The sequence below is a fragment of the Carassius carassius genome, chromosome 43 (genome assembly GCF_963082965.1).
Source record: "Carassius carassius chromosome 43, fCarCar2.1, whole genome shotgun sequence".
Classification (NCBI taxonomy): domain Eukaryota; kingdom Metazoa; phylum Chordata; class Actinopteri; order Cypriniformes; family Cyprinidae; genus Carassius; species Carassius carassius.
Genome location: NC_081797.1, coordinates 867,135 through 880,098, shown reverse-complemented (window position 1 = coordinate 880,098; position 12,964 = coordinate 867,135). Strand labels below are relative to the sequence as shown.

Genomic DNA, 12,964 nt, shown 5'->3' with positions numbered 1-12,964 from the left:
TGAACTCCAAACTGACTCAAATGATTCGCGAACCCGCTACGAACTGCCGAAATTACTCAAACGATTCGCGAACCCGCTACGAACTGCCGAAATGACTCAAATGATTCGCGATTCCGCTACGAACTGCCGAAATGATTCGCGAAAACGCTTTTAATTCCCGAACTGTCTCAAATGATTCGCGAACCCGCTACGAACTGCCGAAATGACTCAAATGATTCGCGAACCCGCTACGAACTGCCGAAATGACTCAAATGATTCGCGAAACCGCTTTGAACTCCCGAACTGATTCAAATGATTTGCGATCCTGCTTTGAACTCCCGAACTGATTCAAATGATTCGCGATCCCGCTTTGAACTCCCGAACTGACTCAAATGATTCGCGAACCATGTGCCGTGCTGTCAAGAATACACGTCTAGATTAGTTGCAAGAGAAGATTTGCTTAAGGTGCGTGTATATTTTAAAACTAATCGTGTTGTGCCAGCGATCGGTTTTATAATAACTTCCAAATTACGTTGTGTATGATGACTATCACCTGTTTGTTAATCAGCGAGTATACCAAGTTGTTTTTTTACAAGTTGTTTCGCGTTCGTATTGGTCGGGCAAATGGATTTCTAAAGGGCTTAACTGATGTTTTAAGTCTAATTTAAGTTTTTCACAAGTTATTTTTTTCTAAATATTTTTGATAATGGCTGATACCACGTCAGATTATGTTTAACCAATTTGAAAGCGGTTATACATTATTTTGAGTTGTTCTGACAGCTCCGCCATTACTTCTATTGTTTGTATTTGTGTAACATTATTGAACTTCCCTATTAGGAGTGCTCCGATGTGTGATTTTCGGATCCCTCTCTTGTCCCCCTCCCGCACCAGCTCAGCTGCCGGTGACGTCAGTGGAGAACACCTTGGAGCAAATCCTCCATACTGTTTTCTTCATGCTCGGCCGCCACTGATGGATAATCTGCTCACCTTCAACAGCTACATTCTGAACTAATATTTTAGCATTAAATTGACCTGTATTCTATACACATCTAGTTAAAAGATTGGAACCATTAAGAATTTGTATTTGTATTTTTTTTGTGAAAGAAGCCTCTTATGTTCACCAAAGATGCATTTATTTATTTGAGAATGCAGTATAATTTAATATCATGAAACTATTTATATGAACTATATTTAACTATTTTAAAATATAACTTATTTTTGTGATGCAAAGCTGAGCTTTTTCTCAGCAGGATATGATCAAATCTATATGCTGATTTGTTGCTCAAGAAACATTTATTATTATTATCAAAGGTGAAAATGGTTGTACGGTTTCAATTTTTTGTGCAAACCATAGTGCACTGTTCGAACAGTGTTGTGTACTTACATTATCCCAAATGTTCCAAAGAATGTTTAAATCCAGAGAAATAAGCAATTTTAACTAGTGACATATGATTTAATAGACTGGTGATAACCGCACAGAGTAGGATTATAATAAAACTTTCAAATGCATCTACTATGATACGCCAACATATGATTTTAACCACTGCAAATAAGTTGTATTTCTAATTTTTAAAGATTCTTTAAAAAATAATTATGGTTTTCAAAAAATATAATGAGTAGCAAAAACTGTTTTTGATGATAATTAACACTGATAAGATAAGAACCATTATTAATTACCAACTGCCATTAATAATTGCTATTAACTGATAAGCATATTCTAATGATGTTTGAAGGGTCATGTGACACTGGAGGCTGGATTAATGAGTATATAAAAAAATAACAGCTCATTATTTTTCATTAATAATTTTATACATTAGCAAGTAAATGCAGTGTGCATTAGAGACTTCTTTCAGCAACATTTCAACTTAGTCATTCCATGCTTCTGACTGGTAGTGTGTGTAAACATGCACACACACGTTAGCACACAAACAGTTTGTTTACATTTTGTTAGTAGTTGTAGGTTTGACCGTTTCAGTGATCTTACCATTCTCTTTATAAACCCTCTGTCTGCCAGTCTTTGTTCCAGCCTATCTAGGTCTGCAGTAGATGCTAGAGGAAAGACACCACCCTCTTCCTCTTCAGCCATCTGCATTTGGGGTACAATACGCCTGTTCCCCACTAGAGACTGGACCAGTGAAGTCAGATGGTGGATCCTCATGTCCATTTTCTCTAGTGTTTCCAGAATTGCCCTTTCTACAGCTGCAATACAGAAGATAATTACATTTTTATGTAGCTTTGATGAATTAAATTATGCATTTCGCAACTTATTTAAATTGATAAATAACGTACGTGTACATTGATTTGTTACAGTACTCAAGACTGGATTTTCCTGTCTCTCACCAGAAGCACCTGTAAGTATAAATTTACTGTAAGGTTTTAAATGTTAGATGTAGTGTTACATGCATCTGCCTTGAGGTTATCAAAAGAATATCACATTATTTAGGGTAAAATGTTTACCATTTTCCAAAAAAAAAATTATCCTGACCCTTATATGCATTTCAGTGTTTTCTGGTTTGCTAAAGAGCCTTACTGGAGCTCAAAGGGGGAGTTGGTAAGTAAAAACATAAAGTAAGCTAATGATGATGGTAGGGCTGTCGCGGTTAAGAAATTTCCCCTGCGGTTATTATGGGTGGATCAATAGCGCCATACGCGGTATTACCGCCATTTGTTTGTTTTTTTAACATAGCTAATTTATCCTGATTTTGCTGCATACAAAGCTCTATCATTGAGGTATGTAGCATATATATTGTTGCTTTTTTAACTGACAACTGAGACGCGATTTAAAACATTTTTGTTTATTGTTAAATGCCAAACAGCAACAAGAATTTTTTTTAAAGAAATCATAGAGTTCTAACATGTATTACACGTATTTGCGCGCGACTTTGGACAGCAGCGGAAATCTAGACTGATTATCGTGCCCCCACTGGCCCACCAGGACAGAGGATTCGCGTGGAGTCACTCCTCATGCAGAAAGCGTGTGTGACCTCGTTATCTGCTCACGCTCTCTTGGGTATGGGCACTGACGAGTGAGTTTGGTCTGTTAATATCACTGTATTAGTACATTAAACCACGTTAAGCGTTTTTCACGTTAAGCGTTTTAGAATGTCCCGATGAGCTCAAATTAGATGTATTGCTGCGTCACAGGAACCTTTTTGCAGCAAATTTTGCATAGCGGCTCATCTAAATTCGCTGACTCGCCCTTTTCATTGGTTTGAAAGCCGAAATGTTCCGAAACTGGCGACGTGACATTAGGTTTTGGGATGAGATCGAGCGCCTCCCATCGTTTCAGCCGGCCTATTCAAAACAAATGGTGCACCATAAAGCTACAACGGCTCGCGAGAAAATTACAGTCGTAACCATATTGTATCATTAATTTATTTAACATTGAATGCACAGTGACAAATTGAAAAAACAAGAAGGCCACAGCCTCATAAAAAAAAAGGAAAAACACTGAACGCTGCGGTTGCTATCTCTCCTCTGCGGTTTGCTTGTCAATAGCGCGGTATTACAATATTGCGGTTATCGCAACAGCCCTCGATGATGGTTTCAACATCAAACATGTCTCAGGACAGAAAAGGTGTGCTCTGTGGATTGAACACAAAATATTATGTTATTCAGGTTTAGATTGTGCCAAGGGCTGTGAATTAGTGTTTTCTCCTCCTTATTTCTATTTAATGTTGTTTTAGCTTGTGTGTGAGGTGGATGAGCACTCCAGCCGTCTCCATGATGCTCTGCCTGAGAGATGCCCACTGGAGCTGAGAAACATGGAGAGGGGGAGATTTGCTTGGTACCAAAACAAATAAATACACCGTAAAATTAAAACCAAATTTCAGAAAATCATAAAACATCTTTGCCTCTTATAATAACTGTAATAAGAGTTTAGTTCAATTATTTTTACATTGACATTGACCAAAAATCTATATTGGTATTCTGTTGACAGCATGAGGACTCTGATGTGAATTTCACAAGGGGAATCAGGGCTCACAAAATAAAAAAATCCCTGGTAGCCCTACGTACAGGTACTCTTCAGATTTTGGTAGCCCGGAAATTAATTTAACTAACCTAAATAAAAAAATAAAAATAAAAAAGATTTCCTATACCATATAACGTAATTAAATCTCCAATACTCCAATGACTTAGTTTATCATGGTTTACAATTATTGTCAAAGTTATAAATAGTGCTGTGTATCGAGTTCGATACTTTTTAGGCACCAAACGAATTGCCACGATACCATCGAATATCGATAAAACGTCTAAACTGATGGTATGTACCAAATAGTTTTTTTCTTTTTTTCTTTTTCTTTTTTTTTTTTGGTGTAACTTCATTTTAAATTATTTTTGGAACATTATTAAAATGGACAATAATGCTGTCATCTCCTATTATACCTTACATTTTTATATAACATTAAATCATAATATTTAATATGATTTGAAATTGTGTGCAGTTTGATTTAGTTCAATTCTACAAAAACGTGCAGATTGTTGTACTTTCAGAACAAACAACTTCCAGTGAATGTTAGGGGTGTAACGGTACGTGTATTCGTACCGGACCGTTTCGGTACAGGGCGTTCGGTACGGTGCACATGTGTACCGAATGACCGAATGCAATATTTTGTCTCCGCGTTCAGCGTAAATCCCGCACTGCAGCTGATTCTAAGGCCGGTGACACACTGCTGCGTGGCGTGAGCGTGGCGGTTCTGCTGCGTGTCAGTTGCGTGACGGCTGCTTCGCGTTTTCCGTGTCTTTACACACCAGAATGGTGCCTGACTGCTACTGTAGGTGACAAAGAGGGAGACCGCCGACAGACCAGGATCTTGTCTTCACGACAACAATATCTATACTTCATGTTGAGCATAAATATAAAGCCTACTGATAAAGGACACCGTCAACAGTATTGACATCAAAATAGACTATGTTTGACAGGTGCAATATGCCAGTGTGTCACCGGCCTGAGGTTTTCAAAAGGCATCAATAACGCAATAACGAAATCTTAGCCAGAGAGCTGCACGGGTCCGATTTTGTAAATCTGCACCCGCCCGTACCCGCAGTGCTTAAAACCGCATCCGACCCGTTTTCCGACAGCAGCACTAATTAAAATCCGCACCCGACCCGACCCGCTTAAAATAGAACCGACACCCGACCCGCACCCGAAATCAAATCACATTAGACACACTTTTTTCAAATTTTATTGCCAGCTCATACAGAAGTTATTACACGGCCTTTGGCATTAACACAAGGGCAACCTCAGCCGAAGCTGTCAAAAAGCCGGTACATAAAGAACGAAGAAAGATTTTATTTGCTATTCTTTTTTTATTTTATATATATATATATATTATTAAATATTATTTAAAAAAGTTTATAGTAATAAACAACCTGCAGTTTAATGTTTGCATTTCTTTCCCTTACTGTACCGAAAATGAACCGAACCGTGACTTTAAAACCGAGGTACGTACCGAAGCGTGATTTTTGCGTACCGTTACACCGCTAGTGAATGTAGCAGTCCATCATGTCTGTATTCCTGGACATTGTTCATGTTATCAGACATTGTGTTTTTCCCCTTCTTAACTTACTCACTGTTCTTCCTTGGTGGCCCCTGAGGGTCTCAGCACAGAAAAGGTGTGCTCTATGGATTAAACAGATCATGCATCTTATATTATCTGGTTTTAAATGCTGTAAATGAAGTTTTTCTCATTTTCATCTCCTTATTTCTATTTAATGTTGTTTTAGCTTGTGTGTGAGGTGGATGAGCACTCCAGCCGTCTCCATGATGCTCTGCCTGAGAGATGCCCACTGAAGCTGAGAAAGATGGAGAGGGGGAGATTTGCTTCTTACATTTAGCAAATAACAAACTAAGGCCTGCAACACACTCAGTAGCCAGAATTACGTTTTATTTTTTTGGGGTCTAAAATCATGAGCCATGTGAAATCATGCAGATCAGTATAAAACAATCTGAGGGGCGTGGGGTTGGTGGTCATGATGTTTGAAGTCCAGGGTTTTTCCTGGGTCTATGCTGGGTTGGCATTAGTGTTGCTTTTGTCAATGAAAATTATGACTAAATATCGTCGTCAATGAACCTTTATCATGTGACGAAAATGAGACGAAACGAAATTCCTCTCATTTAGTCGCGTTATTATTATTATTTTGCAGTATTTCTGTTTCCTGTGTCTCACTGTGCAGACGCAACTGACGTCACTTCCTCAAGCCCCACTCGCGGCGTTGTTTAGATACTTGATCTATGTATCTATCCATGTGTGTATCTATGTATCTACTTTAAAGTTATTTTAATGTACATTGATACATTGCTATTGCAGTTTGAACTGTGATCTGTCGTGCCACGTTAATGCCACAAAATTCACATTTACATTTACTTTTGTGGAACACTTTTGTGTCTGCAGTATGTATATAGAGTGCCCAAAATGGTAAAAAAAAAAAAAAAAAATGAGCCACTCCTTTTCTTTTAAATAATAGAAGGATCTGTGAAGGGTGTCGAATTAAAATAATGACTTGAGTGTATTTGTGTAATGAACTTACTCTGGCTCTTCCTTGGTGGTCCCTGAGGGTCTCAGGACAGCAAACGTGTGCTCTATGGATTGAACACAATGTTGTTTCCTTTTTTTTAGATTTATTTAAATGCTGTGAGATGTGTTTCAGATTTCCTTTATCCCTGATTATGCTTTTACCTTGTGTGTTAGGGTGAGCAACACACCAGCCGTCTCCGTCATGGTCCGGCTGAGACATGCGCAGTGGAGCTGAGAAACGGGGAGTAGGTAAGTTGAATCAAAAAAAATGTGTTAATTGTATAAAGCGATTATGAATCAATTATGAATTAAGCCACTCATATTGTATCCGTTACTTCTACAATCTCTGTATGGACTATGGAAATGTAGGAACAGAAATCCCTGAGTTCATTGAATATTTTCAAATCACAAATGAAGATTTAAAGTTTTTGGGTTTACAATGACATGAGTAATTCACAGTTTTTTATGATTTAATTTTCCCGTTAAATTGCATCAAATGTTGATTCTACATTTATCTTTCCAGCTAGCCAAATACAGCTAATTCTTTCCCTTGGAAGCTGGGGAGACTCTCACACCAGGTCTGTTGTTGGTCTTCCGTGTCTCTTTGTTGCTGATTGACAAATGCTGTTGATAATTGGGGGATCATTAGTGGCCTTCCATACGCTAAAAATCACCTTTAAAAATGGGTTCACACAAAATAGGAGCAAGCAGTGCAGCTGTATGCTTATTAAACATTGTAGATTTGGATATAAAAATGAAATGAAGATAAAATATAAAGTTTAGACTTACAGTTGCTGAGAGCGTTTACTGCTCTGCTCTGTCAAACCTGAGGTTGCACATTAGGAGCTGAAAATAGAAATGTAACTTTGTGTGTTCTGTCTGTTATACACCTTTAATCTTACTTCATACCGCCTCATTTTGTGTCAGATCATCCAAAATTCACAACACTTTCCTGAATCAAATTTGATATTTTCAATAATTTTTTTTCTTAAACCAAAATATTGAATGTCACAAGATTGTTGAAGTCAACAGATTTTACTAATATAGCTTATCAATCTTTTATGTAAAAAATAAAATAATGCTGCCATCTTTCTAATTCCATTGTTATTTGGTTGTTAAATCTTCATGTTGGCCCCCCCACCCTACTCTCTTTTATTTATAGCATTCATTTTATTAATGTTGTTTCTTTTTATTATTATTTTCCATGTACCTTTGTTAAGTTTTGGAATGGCTGGAGGTTTTGCTGCAGGTGCAACACTTGCTTTGTTTGCAGCTTTTCTTTTTTTAATGGGTGCTTGTTCTGCTGCCTCGTCCTCTGACGAGTATATATGATCTGTACTTGTTTTCTTTCTAGGAAAACAAAGATAAAAAGAACAACTGCACACATTCATTGCCTCTTTGTGTGATGTAGCAAATACTCATAGAAATGTGCTCAATAACGTTTCTGCTGTATTTCTCCTTAAAGGGTTAGTTCACCCAAAAAATGAGAATTATGTCTTTAATTACTCCCCCTCGTGTCGTTCCAAACCTGTAAGACCTTTGTTCATCTTCAGAACACAAGTTAAGATATTTTTGATCAAATCCGAGAGCATAGACAGCTTTGCAACTACTACCTCAAGGCCCAGAAAATACATGAGGACTATAGTGGTTCAACCTTAATTATGAAGTGAGGATAATACTTTTTCAACAGTTATTGTTTTTTCTGTGTCAGTCTCTGACATGCATTCATGAGAGCTGCTGATGCAGGAGCCGGCATTTTGACAAAAAGAAAAAAGAGCACTGTTTAAACAATGACTTTAACCCCTTCCTGAGATGGTAGTGGCATTGATGTCTATGGGGTATTTTATCAATTATATCTTAATTTGTGTTCCAAAGATGAACGAAGGTCTTGTTGGTTTGGAATGACATGAGGGTGAGACATTTTTGGGTGAACGCTCCCTTATATGCCTCTCTTAAAACAGTTTATACTACTGGGGTGTTGAATGCTTGAATCTGATTGGCTGAGGGACATTCTGAGGTGTGCAATTATTTTCTGTGAAACGCACGGTGAACGTACTTCCAGGCAGCTCTCTTGACCACATTACTGTTCCACATCACTTTGCATAGTAAACTGTAATAACAAATTACAGGACTAACAAAAACCAATCAGCCAATCAGATTCTAGCATTCAACGGCCTCGTAGTATTAAATAGATGACACATGAAGGCAAATGATGCCATTTTCATTTGTTAAATCATTTCTTTTGTCTTTTTGCGAGGACCTACTTGGGAATCCTTTTTCCAGCAATTTCAGGTTCTGAGTTTATGTCAGAAGTACAGCTGGCCTTCATTCTGAAAAGATGCTGAAAACAAGAAATGCAGGTACGGCTTCATTTTTGTTTATTAAAGCTATATGAGATCATGTTTTACAGTGTATATAAATGATGTGTAAAGATTCGGAAAAATGAAAAACAGGTAATTAGTGGTCGACCGATATGCAGTAAAACGGCACCTAAGAGATCTGTTCACATAAAATTATACATTTACACAGACAAAAGTTTGGTACTGGTTAGATTTTCATGTGTTTGAAAGAAATGGTATTACGTAAGGCTGTTTATTTTAAGAAAGTAAATTTTCACTGTACATATATATTCAATGTAAATGTTTTCACAATTGTGTGCATCAAATCAGCGTATTAAAATGATTTCCAAAGAATCATGTGATCACAGAAGAATTCTGTTCTGATCTAAGGTTGTATTTATTTGATCTAAGATACAGAAAAGGTAATATTTTTAAATATTATTGGAATTATCTTATTTTAATATACTTTATGATATAATTTTATTTTTCTGAGATGCAAAGCTGGTTTTTCAGCATCATTACTTCAGTTTTCAGTGTCACATGATCCTTCAGAAATCCTTCTAATATGATGATTTATTATCAGTTTTGGAAACAGTTTTGCAGCTTAGTATATGTATTTTATGTATTTATTTATTTTCTTTTGAAACCAGTGATACTTTTTCAGGATTCTTTGATAAAAAGTTAAAAACAACAGCACTTATTTAAAATAGAAATCTTATGCAACAATAACAATAATGGCGTGCTTGGTGTCAATCTAATCTTCAGGTGATAGTTGAATGGCGCTTAGTGTCTCGCGAGATTTTAATTGGGTTTCGTCTGTTTCAAGGCATTCAATTGGCTGTTAGGTGCTGATGTCACGCTGCAAGAACAACATGGCACGGGTTCAAAGCCTTATTCAACTGAGAAAATTGATCAGCGTCATGGTACAAGCGAAGTCTGAATGGTTTGGCAAGGTAAACTTGAAACGAAATCCCGCAACCGTGAGTTTGTTAAACTGTTGTCACTGAACAGGACTTTTTGTGATTCGCGTAATGGTGTTAATACCAGCTGGAAACGAGACCTGCGCTTGTGCTGTTGCCAGGGTGTCATCGTCACAAAGGTAAAAATGTTTACCTGTTAACTGGCCATCATATACGTTTAGTGCTTGTGTAACTTGATCCGGGCCGCTGTTATTACGTTAGCTCGGAGCCTCTGTTCATGGTTGACTTGCCTTACATTTCTCTGAGCTGGAGGGTCTAAACCATAGACAGTAAAAGAAATGGACACCGCGACCCCATTGAAGCTCAATTGAGTCAAGTGAAGCCCATTTTTAGCGTTTTTTAGCACTTCCGTTTCTGACGCGCAGACTCAAACGAAGCTTGATGACGTCAGCAACCTGTCTGACAGATGTAAATCTTCTAGTAGCTGTGCGTGCAAACTGCCATCCTTAATCTTGCAGAGACGGCGAGCTTGAGCGGGGAGTTCTGTGGCGCGAGTGAGAAGGAGTAAGTATTCTGATTAATTATTTTGTATAGTATTTTAAAATGTAACGCCAGTACGCCATATTAAGTTAATTGCCTGCGAGCTTCTCCTCCTGTCTGTACGGTAATGCGACAGAGAGTCGAGTGGTTATGACGCAATCGTTAGCCTATTTTTACAAAAACTGTTTCTACGGGGTCATAATGTAACATAGAAGGTAATGGAGCCCTTTATACATTGTCGTGTATCTTTAGAAATAAATAATGGACAAATGGAGTCTTTAAACGCCTCAGATGTAAAGTTATTCGCTGTCAAAGTGACGCCAAAATGAATGGGAGTCAATGGGATGCTAACGCAAGTGAAGTTCTGCTACAAGATGGCGGCACGCGTCCGACTTCAACTTGCGGTCGACTTCCTTCCTGCCTGGGTCTAAACCACCGATATAAAGTTGGTTCGACGTTTGACATTTTGTCAGAGATTCAGTCTCAGAGATCTTCAATAATTATTTATCGATTTAGCACAATGACAAGAAACTTCCTATGTTGTAATTGTTTTCAAATGTAGAAGAGAACACACATTGTGTTTTAATGCTTTTAATCTGCCTTAAGGAATTATAACTGATAGACTTTATAATGTGAAAGTGCAGGAAAGGGACTATCTGCAAAGTGCAAAACGAAGAGAAAAATTCCATCTAAATGCTTCATTTGTGAAATGTATAAATAATAAATCTCAAATCAAAGGGGTGTGTCTTATTATGTGTTCATAAAAGAACATTTAGCTGTTGGTTTCATTCACATACCTGTAGCACAACAAAAGTTATTGAAATGGGTGTGTCTTGTTATTTGTTCAAAGAACAATATTTACAGCCATCTTTTACTATCACATGTAAATCAGGATGCATACTATTGAATTAAATTTGAACCTGTTGTGAATTCTGTCGCTTTAAATATTAAGTTGGTTGCGTGTGTGATATTTTAAGTTGCCTTGTAAGCAAATAACGTAGTGCAGCGTTCTCAGCACATACGGACTCAGCGTAATTGGCTATTCACTAAGCTACTCCAGTTGAGCGATCATATCGCGTGCACGCATTCATGTGCAGTGTTTATGTGCAAGAGAAAGTTTATGACAAAGTAAGTTCTCCTTTCTGTATGTTGTGAATAACAGATTGTCATACTGTATCCCAACTGCGCTAATTTAGACCATGTTTGTGGTGTGGTTGATGTTTAGCGATCTGTCTGAGTGTAATTTGATACTGCTTAACGAGCGGATTATCCCGCTAGCAGCGCGGCTCGTATTGTTCATGTTTAGCCTACTAGTTATTACTTTGAAGTGAATTTCTCCGTGGATAATATCTTTCACTGGTTGTCATTTATTACTGCCTGTATTACTGAGACAGTCCAATTTCTATAATCCACATTTTGGTGTTTGTCAATTTATTATGCAGTTTATTACAGACTCATACTAATATATTTCTCGATTTATATTTCATGCATCAGTGCACTTTACAGATATGTTTATATTTGGGTTTGCAATCTCCAGCCACAAGCTCCACAGACTTATTAAGCATGAGTTCACTGAGGGAATTAATGAAGTCTATCTCCGAGAAGGAAAGAGATGAAGCTGCTGATATGGCTGCACTTCAGAGCAAACTCAAGCAGTACGAAAAACGACAGCGTCGGCGTCAGGATCTGATGAAACATATCACATCATTCCTGAAGGAAGAAGGGGATGAAGAGGTGCAAAGTGTAAAGCCTGCCACACCACCGATGAGATCACCTCCAGAAAACTCACCTCATCCGACCCCTTCATCAAGTCATTCTTCCTATTCATCACAGTCACCTGACATTGAGTTACATACCAAAGGACAAGGACATGTGAGTGCCACACGAATAAATGTAAGCACACCTACTGCAGAGGCAGAGCACTTTAACTCTGGTTTCGTACCAATAAAGCCAGCCACTTCACTCCCCTTGTACTCACCAATTTCGTCTGGTACGTTACCTGCCGCCGTGCGCCAACATCAGTATGGCACAAGAGCAGATACTGTGCCACTACTGCTTAATACACAGTTTTGCCCATATGATGATGCTGGAACTGCCTTTCAGCCTCGGGTGCAGCCACAGTTAGTAGCTCCCACGCCAACCTACCAGCATCCCAGTGTGCCTTACATCTATACAACAGTGGCACCTTCTCCTCGACAACCTGTCGCGGCTCCATCTGCACCCAGTTTTTCAGTTCCTCACTATACTACAATGCCTCCAGTAGCATCAGTGCCTCAAACCCTGCACAGTGCTTCAGTTCCTGCCATGAACATTCCTGCTCTCGCAGACACTTCTCTAAAGCCATTGAGCCAGCCACTGAAGCGACCAGAATACTTGGTGCCTCACCGCCCTTTGCATGCTGTCCCCCAGCCAAAGATTCCTGATTTTGTGAATGACAATGAAAGGGAATTCGCTAACCTGAAGTTAGCTTTGGACAATCTTCTGGAACCTCATGCAGAGCTAGATGAAAAATACAAGTATCACATCTTGCTGGAACACCTTAAATTGCCTGAGGCACAAATGATTGGCCAGTCCTGCCGCCATCATCCCTACCCGTACTCTGCAGCTATGCAAGCTCTTCAGTTACAATATGGCCAACCCCATCAGCTGGCGCAGAGCGAAATAGCAG

At 38.4% G+C, this 12,964-nt stretch overlaps 1 long non-coding RNA gene across 1 annotated transcript; it reads left to right on the top strand.

Moving 5' to 3' along the window:
* Nucleotides 1-1,990: 1,990 nt before the first annotated feature.
* Nucleotides 1,991-3,747, top strand: LOC132124726 (uncharacterized). The gene is made up of 4 exons (XR_009426799.1): nucleotides 1,991-2,076; nucleotides 2,290-2,330; nucleotides 2,482-2,530; nucleotides 3,678-3,747. It is a non-coding gene; the product is annotated as an uncharacterized LOC132124726 (long non-coding RNA).
* The last annotated feature ends 9,217 nt before the right edge of the window (nucleotides 3,748-12,964 follow it).